The 18407-nt window shown below is 39.1% G+C and overlaps 1 protein-coding gene across 4 annotated transcripts in view; it reads right to left on the bottom strand.

Annotated features, from left to right (window-relative positions):
• Window positions 1-18407, bottom strand: part of LOC126480916 (uncharacterized) — a 331145-nt gene that overhangs the window by 225628 nt on the left and 87110 nt on the right. The gene's annotated exons all lie outside the window — the stretch shown is intronic.

Genomic DNA, 18407 nt, shown 5'->3' with positions numbered 1-18407 from the left:
ACTGCTGCACATGCAGCTATCAGCCAAAGCCTTCCTCAGCAAAGAAAACATACACACATTCACACAAGTAAGCACACCTCACGCACACTCAGCCGTGACCAATGGCAGCTCCAAGTGGTCGGAAGTGCTGGTGGTGGTGGCTGAGTGTGGATGAGGTGTGATTGCTTACGTAAATGTGTGAATGTTTTCTTAGCCAAGGAAGGCTTTGGCCGATAGCTGCAAGTATAACAGTCTTTTCAATGTGCCTGTCTGCAACTCAATGGGTCACTTTTACAGTGAGTAGCAATCTATTCTATTTCTCATACTGTTGTTATTCCATCCTGGAGTTTCCACCATTTCACTCTCAATTTATTCACTTTAATACATACATCATTCCCACTGCCCACATGAAGTAACAAATGTGTCGTTCTACAATGTTCTATAACAACTTCCTCTGATCACTATAATGCCAAAGATATTTTGGTTTTTGTCCATTTTTCCATTTAGCAATAAGTTACAACTGGAATCTGAACAATATTATTCCTCTTGCATTTTTGCAATTATGTGTATTAATCTCATTACAAGAACATACAAGGTGTTTATAATTAAATTTTCACAACTTGAGAGTGACTGTAGGACAACAAATTTCTGTGTAAATATTTGCAAGGACATATGGAAAAGAAATAATGAATAAGGCACTGAAGGAAACACTTTTTAATTTCCAATTGAGAGGGTAACATTTGTTACTTGCATACCACGTTTGCATTCCAGATTACGAATGTTGCTCAATTTGACAACCATCTGCATCCAGAACAACCTGGAACTGCACTACAGAGTGCTTTAGTGCTGCCTGAACAACAGTGGATCATGGAATGTCCAGCTGTCGTAATACAGCTCATGCACTGCTGGAAAACTGCACACTGCATCTAGCATTCTCAGCCATGGCAATAGTAATTTCATCAACAATTTGAGGCACAATTAGCTGTTGGCCTCCCCCAGGAGCAATTCCCAAATTGTCAGTTAATTCAAACTTCCAAATCATGTTCTTCATGTCAATACTCAGGAAGATAAGATCACTATTGTTGTTTTGATAAAATACCTTTATGAGTAGAGCCCTGCTCACCTTATCCAGTCCCAGGCTGACAGTTTGCAACTGTAGTGCACACTGATGCTTGTGTTTCAACCCTACACCACCATATCAGTATCAGTGCCGGTGTCTAACAGCAAGTCACAACACTTAACACTACTAGAAACACAAATCCTGCAGTGCACTATCTGAACACCATTGATACCATTTGGTACCTACATAGTAAATAGTTTTCCATCTACACTGGCTCAAAAAGCAAAAGTTCAATTGTAACGAGCATGTATTTACTTCCTCATATTACCCGTGAACATGCCCTTTGACTCAGCTGAAAGTGGGTAGAGAGGTTACAAACCATGTTACTTGACCATTGATCTTCCTCCGACAATGATATTAGGGTACAATAACAATGTGTAGGTAATTCAATTATTCATTCCCTTCAAGGAAGAATGTTTAATATCCTGTGAATGATGCTATAATTAGAGACGGAGCACATGCTCAAAGAGAAGATAATCGGCAATATTCTTTTTTTAAAATAATCACCCATAAATTTGCCTTAAATAACTTACAAAAATTATGAAAAATCTAAATCTGAATGGCCAGAAGATTTAAACCCTTTGAATGAGTCTCCTACTGTCTTAACCACTGCTCCTATGGAGAAGTCAAATAACAAAAGTGAACTCAAATCTAATGGTCTTATTATTGCTAGTACTTGTTCTTTTTATCCCCAAAGCTGTTCTCTTGTGCAGTGGAGAAAACTATTGTAGCAGATAGGATCAGCTGCTATGCTTTATTTTTCTGGTATAGCAGTTGAACTACTGGCAACTTAATGGTTTTGGGAACAGTGCAGACATTCTGGTGATACATGTAAAAGTAGTCCATAATGTGATGTAGTCTTGAAAGGGGCCATGAAATCATGATGCTTATGTGCAATGAGGAAAGTTTTGATTTCAGCAGTTGTACAGACTGCATCTATCCTAAGATGTGGCTGGTAGTGCTCTCCCCTGCTCCTCGCTGGGTATGCTTATAAGTTAACAAAATGTTACAACATTAATATTACCATAAAAATTTATACAGTTCAACATCTACAAAATAATCATTCCCCTCTGAAGGTAAAAAGCAAATATGACATAGTCAACCTTCCTTCAGATACAAAATACATAGGGTGCACAAAAATATGGAAGCACCACAAACAACACATTATCAAGCCTAATACAGTGCAGGCCATGGTTGGCATTCAAAACAGCTTCCAGTCATCTCGGAAAATACAGGTCCTGTTTGGTCTCCAAGGGAATTTTATACCATTCATCCAGCAAAATATTGGCAAGCTTAGGTAACAATGATGGAGATAGAGAGCAACCATGCACCATGCACCATCCTCTCCAAAGTAGACCAGAAAAACTCAATAATGATGAGTTCTGTTGACTGTGGTGGCCAGGGGAGATGGAATTATTCATCCTAATACTTATGAAACAAATCCTGAATAATGTGAGCTGTGTGAAATGGGTCCCTGTTGCCTTGGAAAACATCATCATCATTGGGGAACAAATATTGTACCATGGGATGAACCAAGTCAGCCAAAATGGTCTATAATCCTTGATAGATATGTCCACCTTGCAGATTAACTATGGGCCCATGGAATACCATGACACGGCTGCCTAAATCAAGACTGGAGCCCTGCCATGTTTCACTCTTGGTAGCAAGCAATCTGCACCATAGGCTTGGGATGGTGGACACCAGATATAAATTCAGTCAGAAGTTGGAAACTGTGTGAAACAAGACTCCTACAACCAAATGACTTTCTTCCATTGCTTAGCAGCCAAGGATTTATGGCTTTAGCACCACGTTTTTCTGTTAATGGCATTTGCATCACTGAAGTGTGCTTTTGGAATTCCAGCTCACCCTACAATTCCAAGCCTACAGACCCTCCCTCCACGTTGTTTTGGTGCTGTCCGGATTCGTGAGTGTGACATTCAGTTCTGCAATGACTTTCACAATGGCTGTCCTCTTATTTTTCATCACACTCCTCTTCAATGACTATCCATAACTATCACTCAACACACTCTTTTCTCCACATTGTGGCTTAGCAGATGATGTTTTTACACTTTCTCTTTACACAGTTTAAATCTTCACCTAGGTGCCTATTGAACACCAAACACTTTGGTTACCTTTTCTGTGGAAGCAGCCACCATGCAAGCATCCATAATTTGCCTAGCTTTGAATTCACTTAGCTCCGATATAATGCACTCAAAACCACACAAAACACTGTTCTGATCATGACTGGCACTTGCAGCTTATTGAATGCATTGCACAGGCATTGTTCATGGTCAAATACAACAGCAGCACCTGCAGGCTTTGCTAGCATCTGCATTTATGTTCAAGCATGCATTTCTTGTGGTGTTTCCATATTTTTATTCAACTTCTGTACATCTGCCAAGCTATTCTCATCCTTCATGAAAGGAGAACATTATGAACATCTATTGTAGTAACAAAAACATTTTACACAACTGTGAGCTGTTGTCATTCAGAAAATGTGCCCAAAATCTTTACAGAGGATGGACCTGTCTGAGCTGTCAGAATGTTATATTTTTACTACTATACTCAACTTGTTTTATGATACATGTTACTGAAGATTAATGTACCATGTGTCACCTTAAGTCAATTCAGTAACAATCCTACATATTTACAATTTTAATTATAATTTAGGTAGCCGCAAATTTCTGGAACACATTGTGGTGGTGTATGATCACCTCAACAGTCAGCCAACCACTGCTGATCACAGTGACCTTACATTGTTCCATTCACCTCTTGGCAAGTTTCCAGACTAATTGCTGTATTACAAGGAGTAGTAATTTTTACCACAGGTTGGCACATCACAAGCAGCCAACATTAGCAAACCTGAACAAAAGTTTGCCTGTATTCTGAATGTCAAGAAATATAACACATGTGACTGGCTCATCCCTCAACAAAACCTGAAACAACTAAAAGTAACTATTCTTCATATAATGGAGGTATAGACTGCAGCTGTATTTTGATTACTTAGCCTAATTCTTATGTATCATGGGCATTAAGACTTGTTATCAACAAAAATAATGTACTTCTGTTGTGTTCACAACTTAGTCATTATCTGATTCCAGGATACGTTCCTGTATACTTTCACACCTGTTTACAAGCATATTGATGATGTAATCTAGAAGCAAAGAGAGAAGAAATCGTCATGCAACACAAGATTTCACAGCTGGTATTTGCATCCTTGGTGATTTTTATTATCAGGCATTAGCATGTGGTGACACAAAAAAAATTCAGTGTGGGAAAATATATATGAGCACACAGAAGCAAACAAGAGGACACAGCATTATTCAAGGGTAATGTAATAAAATCACTCAGGAGCACCTATCTCTCTGGGTGAAAGGGAGACACTCAATGATAAGAAAAAGTGAATCCAACATTAGAAATTCGAAACTTCTCATATTGTTAAATGTCGTTTGTTGCTATCATTTCATTGAAGATTTACATTTTGTCCTGTTCAGTTGCGTCTACCTTCATGTGTTGTGACATGACATGATTTTCCTATTAATTACAGTCTTGTTTCCTTCAATCCCCTTTTCAACTATTTTGTCACATGAAGGAACTTGCAATATAAAATGTCTGTTTCTGCTGAACTTAGAAATAAATGAAAACTGTCTTTTTTTTCCGCCCCATTCCGTTGGCCCACAGCATAGTATATGTCAGTATAAGACATAATGAAACTGAATGCTCCGAACTATCTGCAATAAGGTAATACACTTCTTTAAATGTTTTATATGACACGCCTGTTTCGGCATAATGCCATTATCAACTGATATATAGCTGGATGTCTTTACAGTATTCCATCTATAGTAAATTTTTTCTGTTATCTCTAGGTAAGAATATTACTTTTTGGAGTTACAAAACAAAAAAATAAGTTTTTGTCAGATGTTTCACCAGTTCAATTTTGACAGTTGTTACTATAACATTGGACCTGTCAATGACCCACTCTCACTCTCCTGATCCCAACAGTAGAAACTCCATTTTGCTCCTAAACTCTCCAACCACAGTGAACACTGAACCTTGCCTCTCCCAGTTAACATCACCATCTAACATGACCTCCCCCTCTCCCATCTAACCATCCTTTAGTGACATTCCAGGAATTCCTTACCTCCAACAGGATCTCACTCTCCCTACCCGAGTCCATTGCCAGGAACACACATCTCTCAACAGAAAGAACAGTCAAACCCAACCTCAAGAAAGACTGTTTTAAGCATCCTCCCTGCAAACAAATGCTCCACCACTGTCATGGTGAACTGTGGTGATTATCTGACAGAAGGCATCTAGCAACTGTCTAATTCCTCCACCTTCAAGTCCTGCCAGTGATCCAATCCCACAGTCCAGTGTAACCACCAATTTCCACTCAAATCTTTAGACCCAACACAGAATCTTTTGCCTGGATCCATCTCCCTCCTCACCCAAACAACCTGCTGCATATTTGTCTTCTAAATCTTTAGATCCATGAACCCAACAATCCTGGATGCTCCTTTGTAGCTGATTGCTGAGCCGCCACTGAAAAGAATCCCTGCTTTTGTTTACCTACATCTACTAATTGCCTGTAGCCTACCCTCTCATGTTAAAGATACAAACCATTCCCTTTGCCTACTCTCAACCATCACCACCCCATTACCACATGCATCCCAACATGTTACTGCTGATACCACCTTGCTCTACACAAACATCCAATACACTGATTGATTTGTGACTCTCGAAACACAACCTCAACTAATGTTCTTCCGACTCTGAACTCACTACCTCAATCCTTGTGAAATGTAACCAATTACCCCCTCACAAACAATTGCTTCTCCTTTAAGGGGGAGATACATAAACAAATCTGTGGCAGAGTGATGGACACCTGCATTGCACTCCAAACCCCTTGTCTGGTTCAAGTTTATTGATTACATCTTCATGATCTGGACTCAGAGCCAAGACATTCTATCCTCTTCCCGCCATAGCTTCAATATCATCTCTCCCATTTGTTTCACCTGGTCCTTCTCAGCTTAACTTGCTACTTTCCTGGGCATTGGCCTTTAATGTTTCCATCTATACCTCTGTCCATACCAGTGTGCGATTTGTGCTTTTACCAGTGGGGGGGGGGGGGGGGGGGATGTCTTATGGGGTTAGTATAATTATATATGTTACTAGCTTGGACTGTGGCGTTACCCATGGTTAAACAGTTATTTATAAATAGATGTTAATGCCGAAACTCACTATTTGCGCGTATGCACTATCAGAAAAGCCACTTTGTGAGATGTTTTAGTAAACCTTCAAATTTAGATCTCTCCTGAGTTGATCAGGAACCATGATGTCTCAGTTTTTCAAAAAGATGGACGAGAGAACTGTGACTTTCAAGAAAAGCTCAAACAGCATTAAATGAGGAAGCAACCCAACGTACGCAAAAAATACGGCCTAGTTTTAATAGCTGCGAGGATAATTCTTGTGAAACACTTTGTAGTAGTCTCTGATTTTTGGGACTTCGAGAAAACACAGAATACAAGGAATCTAAAAAAACCTGTATATGGTACACATCTGCTACATCATTCATAACATCGTGGACAGCTAATTTCGTTTTGTGGTTCATACAATGAACGACAGTTAAATCCTTATGTAAATGACTACACAGTAGAGCGGCTACGCCTTTGTAAGGTGCAAGCATTGTTGAGCCATCATCTGTTGCGATACCTACAAGGTGTTTTTTTTAGTTCATCATTTGTAATGCCATACTTTTCAAGAGCTGCTAACAGTGTGCTGAAAATGCATTCTCCTGTCCCACTTTCTAATTCAACAATGTCAAAAAAATAATAGCAAGCAACTCCCTCAAAGGACAAACGTATATATATTATTAAACAAGTTTTATTGGAAACCGTTGTACTTTCCTCCATCATGATACTAAAGTTTCTACCCAATTCTACAAGGAAGTGAGCAAGATTCTTTACTTTCTTCTGCTACAAACATAATATTTCAGCATGCATGGTCAGAATGAAGCATATTACCGACTGATAAACCATTAAGCTTTTGTAGTTCGATTACTGCAGGATACGATTTGAACAATAATTTCTGTTTAGCTATTACATATGCAGATCTGAACAACAATCAGTTGCGATTAATGTTTCTTGATGCCACTTTCCCCACAACTTTGCACTTCAATGACGCATTTTTCTAAACTTTTCTTTTCTTTTATATTCATGATTCCTACGCACTTCATGTGTGATTTGCACTTTGCATGATCCCCGATTTTATCATTTAGTTTTTTGGCATTATTAGCAGAAACACCAGCTAAAAACGCATTATCGATACACACACGTTCACTGCTTTCCACCTTAAGTTCACGAACTTGTGAACACACTGTGCATATTACTAAGTTTTTGTCATTTACGGACAGCCACGGCTTAGTCATTTGCCAGTTTTGAAAACGTGATAAGGCAACACAATTTCCTACTATAATCTCAAGAGTACTGTTATTCCCATTCCTACCTTGAGACGTGTCACAGTTTTCAGTCACAGGAGATTCAGTCTCTTCTCCTGTATTAGCACCATCATTAACGTTTTCTTTTTTACAATCACGGTCTATTTTAACTCTTTTAGCACCACTGTTAGTATCCTGACTGTCAGGATCTGTACACGTATCAGGTAATGCACTGCTCTTAAGAAAATCAGAAATTTGCTTTGTTTGAATGACATCCTAAAACTCCGTAGTTCTTACAGGCCCGGACGCACTCAACTCACTAATGAAGCTACTGAAGCACGAACGTGTGAAGATCGCGGTGTGTTTCGCAGACACGAGTCAACGAATGAACGGCACCAATTAATTTGGAGTACGTGATGCTGGGGAACCTGTGTTAAGCTCCACCCACGTGGATCAAGGTTAGCAAGGTCAGACCGTCCAATCAAGTTGGACCAGTACCGTTGCGCACTTCGCACTACTTTGTGCTTTCGTCCCAGGAGTGTTAGTCTGTGCCATACTGTTGCCAAAAGGTGGCCTAACAGTAAATGTTCGCACAGGTACCGGGCCGGTCACCACCCTGTGTCAGAGTCTGGGGTGGGAATTTCAGCTCCCAGCTCACCCAACTCTGTGGTACGGCTGCTGCGGTATGACTGCCACATTACTTTCCTCGCAATCCCGCAAGTAAACGGATGACGCACCTTAGACGAAAGCACCAATGACAACATGATAGTGATGATTTAGTTCTAAACATTTTGAAATGCTTAACTACTATATGCATGGAGAGCTGAATCAAATCAGTCTCTGGACTGAAGACAACAACAATAACTACTAGATAACACTTTTTCAAAATTAATAAGCAAACATATTAATAGTATTAATAGTAAGACTATATTAAAAATTTTCAGTGTTCGGCTCCACAAATTTAAATTATATGTAAAGTTTTACTCCAGTGGGTGGGAAATAAAAATCCCAGGTTGGGAAGCATAAACTAAAACCAGAGGAGGGGATGGTCTGATGCAGAGAGGGGGAAATCCCCCCATCCCCCCCTGCAAATCGCACAGTGGTCCATACAAAGTCCACCACCCATCAATGGTGCCTGTATTTCTATAGCAGTCATCCATTCCCCGCCAAAATCACACATCAATCATTCTGGTCACACACACGTTGTACGTGCTGTGTCGACAATTCCCTTACCTACTACACTAAAGGCTTACACAGGCATGCACTATCCAATGAATCTATTCCACAGGCACATTTACCCTGCCATATGCTCAATACCCCTAATCTTCCCAAGCAGCAGCAGTGGAGGAGGACGCAGCGCCCATCACCCAATATGATCCTGGACAGTATCAACTAAAACGTATCATTCACTAGGTCTATCTTATATACCACTGTGCCCAGATATGAAAGATATCCTAACCGGCCGCCACCAACCTCCTCACAAACCTTTCCTCACCTCACTTCACTTCACAAAGTGGTACTCAGCTGCCCACTCAGTCTACGTAATATCCTTGTATCCATCCTTATCCCACAACCACTTCCAATCCCTTGCCACTTCTGTTGTCTGTCTATGGAAGACCATAGTGTAAGAGCTGTCTTAAATACCCACCCAGCATACCCTGTTCTACTCGTTCCATAGGCATATCCTATCCCACCAGGGCCAGGACCACCTGTGAATGCAGTCATGTCAAATACCAGTTTTTCAGCAATTTCTGTACAGCATTATACATGGACATGACCACCAACCACCTGTCCATATGAATGAAAGGCTGCTGCCACACGGTTGCAAAGAGCAGAGTTGACCACACAGTGGCAGAACATACCGCAGAGCTCAACACACTAGACTTCAAAGGCTGCTTCACAACATATGCCATTAGATCCTTCCCCTCAACATGAGCTTCTCTGAGCTAAGCAGATGGGAGATGTCCTTGCACAACACACCAATCATTTCCACAGTATTCCAGGCTTCAACCTCCACTAGACCCTTGCCTCATGTCCACTTCTTCCCTACCCCAGTACACTAAATCCACTACCCTGCACCTACACCCTCTTAACTCTCACTTTATGTTATTTCACTTCCTCCCTGCCTATTTCTCAACATCGCTGTCATATGCCGCATGGGATCACCAGTACTGGCACCTATGTAACGTTTTTACCCTATGCATCTGCTGCCTCTCCCTTCTGCATTTCCATTCTATCCCTCCTACTGTCATCAGATACCCTTCACCAACTCTCCCCCCCCCCCCCCCTTCCTGCCTCTTTTCTCCCCTCATTCACTCCACCCGACACAATTCCTCACTCCAGTCAAGCTGCAGAACTGCACTGCCAACAGTGTATTCAGCTGCCATCATGTAATTTACATGCCTGCTGATGACTCAATGCCTCCACTATTCAGCGAGCTGTCACTTTTACTCATAAGTTACCATAAATTATATACCTGGTAAGATTGTATTAAGCACTGCCATGGGACATTTTTATTCCCAGATCTACTATTAGCTTTACCCTGATTGGACAGAGTTTCTAATCTAAGTTTTAAAATCTGATAAAAAACACACACAGCTATGTATGCTAAAACAGGGTGGCTACTCAAACTTGTAAAAAAAATCCATGAGAATTCCACGTATGAGGAGCAAGATGGTGTCAAGAAGCTCCTGAGAAGTTAATGGCAAACAGGGTGAAGGTGGCGAGGGGGATCATATCACAATAATATCTTTTCTTTCTTCTCAGTTGAGCTGTGTACTAGCCATAAACAGTAATTTAACCACAGTTTTTAGACATCAATAATTTTATGGAATAATATTTACAATAATTAACACCATTTGTGATATTAAGTATTAAAAAATGTGTGATTAATAAAACTCAATTTCAGTGCTAGGTTAAAAATGCAGAGTTCCCTGAGATTTTATGAAATTCCTAAAATTCCCAGAGATTTCCCTGATTTTTCCAGGTAAAAGGTAATTCCCTGAGAATTAGGTTTTCCAGAAGAATTGCCTTCCTGTAACATGACTCTTAACTACAGATATTTTACCAAATAGCAAAATTTTTGCTTTAGAAAACACACACAAGATGTGCAAATCTACTCTCCATTAGAAGACTGCTTGATGATTCACCAAATACATTGAGGTTACCCATAGTTTACACAATGTTTAATTCTGTTGGGTATTGGTTTACATACCGTTTCTCAGTTCATCTTTTGTGAGAATGAACATTCAGCTAATGCACAAATAGAAAAGCACAATACAGTGCTTTCATGGCTCAGTCACACATTTACAGTACAAAAAATCTGAAAGAGTTGTTCTCCCCATGAGATAACTGAAACTGATGTTGAAAGAGGTATATTTTAAATGAGTACAGTACCTTTATCATTAAACACTTACATCGTCTGGTATACAAAACAGTATCCTGTTCTTTTGAATGCTGCTTAAAAAAAAAGTTCTTGATTACCGCCCGTCTGTTGTTTCTGCATAGAAAGGTAATGTTTAAGAAATTCAAGAATGGGCATTATCCAGGCTCTTCACTGCTGTAAGTTATGTACACCTTCTTTTCAGATTTCTCTAAATTTTCTTAGAAACACCATGTCTGGATAAGAAGTTGCACCCAATCAGCAAATCAAACCAGCTCCTGAAACCTAACTAACAAATGCGATGACGACAACAGGTGTACAATAGCTGACGGTTGAATACTTTTTCTAGATTTGTATAGGCACTACTTAGTGTGTGATCCTTGCTGTCATATTACAACTCCTGAATTTTGTCAGTACTACTTCACTTCTTTGCTGTCTGGTATACAGCCATGGTTTCCTCTTCATCTGAAGGTGCTCAAATTTAAGGACCTCATGGCAACAGCTTGCTGCCTTGAAAAGTTACTATTATTGCCACACCTTTTCAACACCTGTGAGTGCTGCTAGCAGATTTTCACCCCAGTGTAACACTAATTCTTGATAGCTGTCAAGGCTAAATTCTGTGGTTTCACATCGTACTCACAAAATTGGCCATTTTGATATATCTGCAAAATCACTGTCTTGGAAAACCAACCTACTCAATGACAAAACACTGGACTCCTATCTTTATCTCTTCTGGAGATAGAATGTAGCATGTCTAGAAATCCACCTGAATGTTTGCTGTCACATAGGATATTGCCTTTTACGTCATTTTGTCTCCCTTTGGAGTACTATGGCATTCAACGAATGGCTTATCTACAGATATATTGTTTCATGAGTGAACAATGACCTCAGATTTTTAGACACATCTTGAAAATATGGAGCAACCTGTACACTAATATACCCACTGTTGACTCAACACTTGGAATAAACAATGTCTACAACATAGTGATCCATTATTGTGGTGCACGTTACATATTAACCTGTTGTCAGTAATACATCATTCAAGCCATCATCACATTATCAACGTGTCTTCTACAGGAAGAAAAATTCTCTCTCTTGTGAAGAATCAACATTTATAAGGCAGAGAATTCAAGTGTATCCATTATTGTGGTGCATGTTACATATTATCCTGTTGTCAGTAATACATCATTCAAGCCATCATCACGTTATCAACGTGTTTTCTACAGGAAGAAAAATTATCTCTCTTGTGAATAATCAACATTTATAAGGAAGAGAATTCAAGTTCATATATCTACAGCAATATGCCTTCATTATCATGCAGCAATACTGCTGCAGAGTGCAGTTAAGTTATCAAGTTACATTCAATTACACATGGTAAATATTCCATTACACAATTGATAGATTAAATATAGATATTTTAAGTGGATGGGATGTACTAATTGCTGAGTTAAAGATAATTACTTCTGCATACTTCCCCTGAAAGCTGAAGATGCCGATACACTGTGGAACACCACCAATGATTTGTACAAGGGTTGGAGCAGAGCCTGTTCTGTTGATGGAGCAAATGGAGCGGTCTAAAGTTATGGTGATTCTCGTGTAAGACTGTGATGGTGTTATCTTAATGCATTACGTTCCTCCATTGCAGAGCATCCATGCACAATATTCCCGTTCGTTTTTGGAGCATCACCTGCGACCAGCTTTGCGAAAGAAGCGGCGACACTTTCTGTGCAACCCTCGCATCATTTTGCACGACAAGCTGTGGCTGCCCTTATCGGTCGATGGGACTGGGAAGTACTGTACCATCCACCATACTCCCCAGACTTAAGTCCTTGTGACTTTGATTTGATTCCGAAGATGAAGGAACCACTTTGTGGCATTCGCTTCAGAACCGTTCCAGGGATTCGACAAGCAGTAGACCGCTCCATTCGCACCATCAACAGAAAAGGAACTAACGGTATACTACGCCTTCCACATCCCTGGCAATGGGTTCTACACAACGCTGGTGACTACTTTGAAGGACAGTAACAGGTGCAAACAAGTAACTCTTTTGTATCAGTTGTGAATAAATAGTTGCCACTATTTAAGTTCCAACCCTTGTATTTGGATATGACTCCTCCTCCTGCAACAGCCACTAATATAAAGCTTAATTCAATCACCGATTTTGTACTTATTAAAAATTTCCGAGACGAAGAGTTAAGAATCCAGTGTACCTCAAGTAGCTGATGCTGCAGTTTCTGCTGCAGTCAATTTTTTGCTGAATGACTACATATGACTCTTCAGTGACATCAACACCATCACTGCTATCACTGGTTGATGTTAAATCATTTAGCCTTAATACCCCAGTTGATGTGTGGAAAAAATGATGTGCCATTTCTTCATAAGTCGGTTTCTTCTGACAGTTTCAAGTGCAGTGTGTTTCAGTGCACTCTGTTCCTTGTGATTTTGGTGATATACGCTAACCATGGATTCCAATAATCCATTTTGGTATTGAAGGAAAAACAAAAATTCAAACTGTGTTTTCTATCATTCTATCATGGAATAAAATGGTATGATAAACTGCCCAAGGAAATGAAAAAGATTACATCTTTCTAAAAAGGCAGGTAAAATGTTCTTCATAAGAAATTCATACTAAACAATCCAAGATCTCATAGAGGACTCAGAGTAGCAGTTAATAATGGAAGGGGACAGCTACAACACCCTGTCATATTACAATAGAAGATGACAATGTGATGTTTTTACAGGAAAATCATATGCCAGGATCTACTGTGCACAACAGTAATGTCTTGTCACTCTTACGAGTGCAATATCTCACTCATCATGGGATGATGCTAATTCAGCTTTTCAGGTAGTGTGATGGGAGAATGTAAAGATGAGCATGCAAAACAGTTGCCTGTTTAGTGCCTAGAGTCAGTTTTGGGAACAGGCTGGAGTTAATACGAAGGATATCGCAGCATGATCATAGTTCCAGAGTCATCATTGGTTTTTATTTCTTGTAGCACTGATGAAGAGCAAAACCATGTTTATATCAAAGAGCAATGTACAAGGACCAGTCAAATAAGAACGTGCAGTTTTTAAGACACTGACCCCATATTTGAGAGGAGGGAGTTTACTCTGTCCAGCCATCCTGAGTTTGGAAAAAGTATACTTATATTATCAGTGTGAGTGTCCAGTATCACTATATGATGACCTCTGGGCAGATAAATGAATAAATAAAAACATTATAAAATTGTTATCCTCTATATTTTACAAATGAAGTGAAGCGTCTGAATGAGCTCCCATTGGCTGGCGACTTGTGCAACCAGCACACCACACTAAATAAGTTTACAGACCTTAGCCTACAAAACATTTGAAATTCCTAAAGTACTAGATTATAAAAACAGGCACAGAAGCTATAAATCAAAGTCAGTGTGTGAAGTTCATTCTTTTTCTCCTAGGTAGCAACTTTACCAACAATCATATGTCAAATGACATAACCAAATAGCAAATCTATAAACAAAAAAAGAAAGAAATCTCAAAATTTTATGTCACATAATAAATCTATTAGGAAAAAAAGTGGGTTTAGCCACTAGTGATACTGTAATGTATGTAACTGCTAATGATGTATGAGGTAATTGAGCCATTTCCCAACACACTACTGCCACAAATTTACCTTAAAACACGCAGTTCTGAGGGTGCTTCCATTTTACGTTCCTCTCAAAAGTTGCAAAAATCTATAGCCCACATGATGACATAAACTGAAAACTGTGAAACTGTTGAAAACTGCCAGTTTACATCACCTCGGATGCTTGTTTTCCATCTGCCGCCAACAGCTGGATAGCATGGTGAATCATGCTAATGCAGTGACTTCTAGTATATAGAGTGATAAACTACAAGCTCACTTGGCAGCTTGTTCCGAAGTACGACTGACATGATCAGTGTATAGCAATTTGTGTGACCACGGCTTCCAGTGATGTTTAATTTGTATAGTTATAACTCGTACACCATTCACTACTGTGCATTAATTTTACTTACACTAGTTCTCCTCAAAGCCTGCTGACAGAATCCGCAACGTATTGTGCCTCTACTGAATACAGCCAACATAGGGTACTTCATTTTCTGTGAGTAGCACCACGATTAACAGGAAGTGTTCAGTGAACAGTTGTGCAAAGGTTTGATCATCTTTGTTGCAGTCCTCAATGGTGTTTTTATTTCATATTCATTGGTATATATAAATACCACACATTAAGTAAAACTTTTGTGTATATACAGTCTTTCACAAAATCTGCTATGTTTACACTACAGCAAGTGAGTTCAAAGTGCAAACGGTGTGCATTGAAAATAATATAAAACACTCCAGTTCAACTACTCGGCACAAGACAAGGAAAAGTTTGCAAGCACTACACTAGAGGTCACTGGTCACCAGAGTATGTTGCACTACCATTAGCTACAGAAGGAAAACGCACAACTCCCCGCCCCCACGTTAGATTCTGACACCTTTCACCGTACTCTACAGTTTTAAGTTTAATTCACCATGTTAATAAGTTTTTTGCTTTTTTTGTGTGGGCACAAAGAAAGGCGCTCTCAAAAATGCATGTTTTGACATAAAATTTGTGGTCGTAGCATGTCGGAGAGTAGCACAATTATCTTGTACCCAGGTACCAATTTCAAATTATTTATAAGTTTCTAGTTGCTTTAATTTTTTAAGAACTGGTGAAATTCATTACCACAAATTATTGTATAAAGATTGTATTGCAAATTTAATTTCTTTTTCTTGTACAGATTTTATACAATTTACTGGAGAGAATTATGATTTTTTTGTCCTACATGCCAATTACATGTTTTTGCTCTTATTTAGGAGGTTTTAACATTTTCCTCAGTTCCGAATTTTCTTCAGTTTTGTGTTTTTCAAGTCTGCACTGCACAAAAACATAAAATAATAAAATAGGCGTTTCACTGTACTTCATTTTTTAACTCTCAAGAGCCTTTTCAGAGCTCTTCCTCTTGACGGCCATTATATTTCCATATGCAATAAAAGTGTGCTGAAATTCAATTCCATTTTATCATAAAAGTTTGAGAAGTGACAACTGTTAAGTGCATGACTTTTAATCAGTTTGATGTCACAGCTGGTGACCAGGAGGTAAAGCATGGGCCTCAAAATTGAAAGGTCGTGAGACCGAATTCTTGTCTGAACACGAAATATTTCAGCCTGCCTTTAACATAACTTTCCCCTCTCTGGTCCAGATTCCATTCTAAACTGTACTTCACTTTTCCCTGACAGGGTTACTGGAATAGGTCAAGACACAGTGGCATCCAAGTGAAAGAGCTGCACTAACCCATTGAGCCAAACAGAATTATTATTATTATTATTATTATTATTGGCAAGTTCTCCTCAGAAATGGAAGAGGTTAACCAAATAACTAAATATTTCTTTGAGTTGTTCCAATAGTCTTTCATTCTTTCTGAAAATGCTCGTTTACACTCATCTGACCACTGGTCTGTACTGTTTTCTTTTGGTTGCCCTGACTTAACTTACCATTTGTTTACTTTGTGCCTTAAGTTCTCTCTTTTTAGAATGTTGGCAGGTCTTATGTTTGCATTATTTGTGTCCTTTCAAATTTCATCTAGCCAAGGTGTGGAATTCTTAAGTGAGGATACGTAATTCATTATTCTCTTTGTCAAACAATTTTCTGGTAGTCAGCTGAGATGACCAAAGAATTTCATTCAGCTTTCTCTAAAATCAATTTCGATTTTAGAAAACTTTTCTTTTGTTTTAACTGATTGTAGCCTATAACCATCTTGGGTACGTCTTCCTCCTAGAATTTACCTGATGATCTTTACATCTTCTTTTTTGATGTCTTCAAGTTGTTGTTTTCTGTTAAGGGTTAGCGTTTCAATTGTTTAGAGGATTGTTGGTTTTATGACAGTATTGTAGTGTTGAATTTTTGCCTCTCTTGGCATTGATTTTTTGTTGTAGAAGTTTTGCGTTAGCACTCATCCTTTTTCAATTTTTTGGAGGTGATAGTTAATCTTCATGCATACTTTTAGCTTAACAATATCTGACATATGCCACCAACTGTAAAAGGTATGTAGCACCACTGATTCATCCAACTGAATTACAAATTTTGAATTTCCTTCCATACTTACATTAATTTGCTCATATTGGTCATTGTTAACAGTCTAGCTGCTGTATCACTTAAAAGTGGATTTTTGTTTGATTTGTCTAATAATTGTCAGTCCAGAATAATTTCATCACTCTTACTACAACTGGCATTACAAGAGCTTCACCTACAATATACTGCTTGTAAACCTCTGCAATTAAGCAAGATCCTTTACATGATACTCGTAAGTGCAGCTTATTGACCATTTTACGTGATTCTACAGACCTTTTTGGATTTTCAAGGATGCCAATAGCCATTCAAAAAATTTGAAATAGGAGAAATGAAGATTAGGGTTGTGTCCCATCAATGAGGACATTAGAGACTGCAAGATCCCCTCACTTCTAAACTGACACTGTTATTACTCAGCTTAGCCGCGAGTCCGTAGAGAGTGGTATATGTGACGTAACGACAGTATAACTGATCAGCATTTCCACCTGGAATTTGTGAGTGTAAGTCGACCTTCCTTGATCCGTCTTGGTGGGTCGTGTCGTCGGATTTCCTCCTACCCGTGCGCGGTGCAGCTCTCGTAAATGCTGTCCCGTGCAGATTCTTCACTGGCACATTGGATATCTGAAATTGCTGTCGATCAACTTTGGGGTATCTATTTACTCGAAATTAACATTCAGAATGCAGTAATATAACTTTTATTCCTATTAGATCAATAAAGAAACACTCATGTCACAAACTACTCATAACCAAGAGCACGGCTACCATCGAACAAGACAGGAAGAGCTCTTAACGCTGACTGCCGACTTAGGTGCGCAGTCCGTATCTCTTACTAGTTTCGTCACAGTTCGTGGATTTCCGATCAAGTTCGTACTTACTAAGATATGCATTTGTTAATGAACGAGTGTAAATTTTAATGAGGCAAAATTACGATAAATAGTTTTAAACATCCTGTGACTCCTCCTAGTATTCATGTTGTCATAAATTACTTTAATTATGAAATATAAATAAACAAAATCAGTGACTTTGGCGCCAAGATGGCTGTACTTCCGGTCATGTATATTTCCCAGGCTGACGCTTGTTGCTACGGTCCAGCGCCGAGCCCCACCCCACTACACGCGACATATGGTCACTTCATCACCTAGCAAGCCAGCGTGGGAAATGCTCTCCAACTCATGGCCGGCTACGGACTACAGCACTTCCTAACTATCGTAAATACATCAATAAGAGACAATAATTTATAAAAAACTGGTAAAAATGTCTTCCTCACGTAAGAGGCACCTTACAAGATGAAGCAGAAGCATAGATTAGGGAATGATGACAAAGTTAATCAGCTGTGCCCTTTCATTGGAATCGCAGAAACCTTATGGCTGGATGGAGATTTCAACTGTTGTCATCCTGAATGAT

Source organism: Schistocerca serialis, chromosome 1, assembly GCF_023864345.2.
Source record: "Schistocerca serialis cubense isolate TAMUIC-IGC-003099 chromosome 1, iqSchSeri2.2, whole genome shotgun sequence".
NCBI lineage: Eukaryota > Metazoa > Arthropoda > Insecta > Orthoptera > Acrididae > Schistocerca > Schistocerca serialis.
This window is presented reverse-complemented; position numbering and strand designations above follow the sequence as displayed.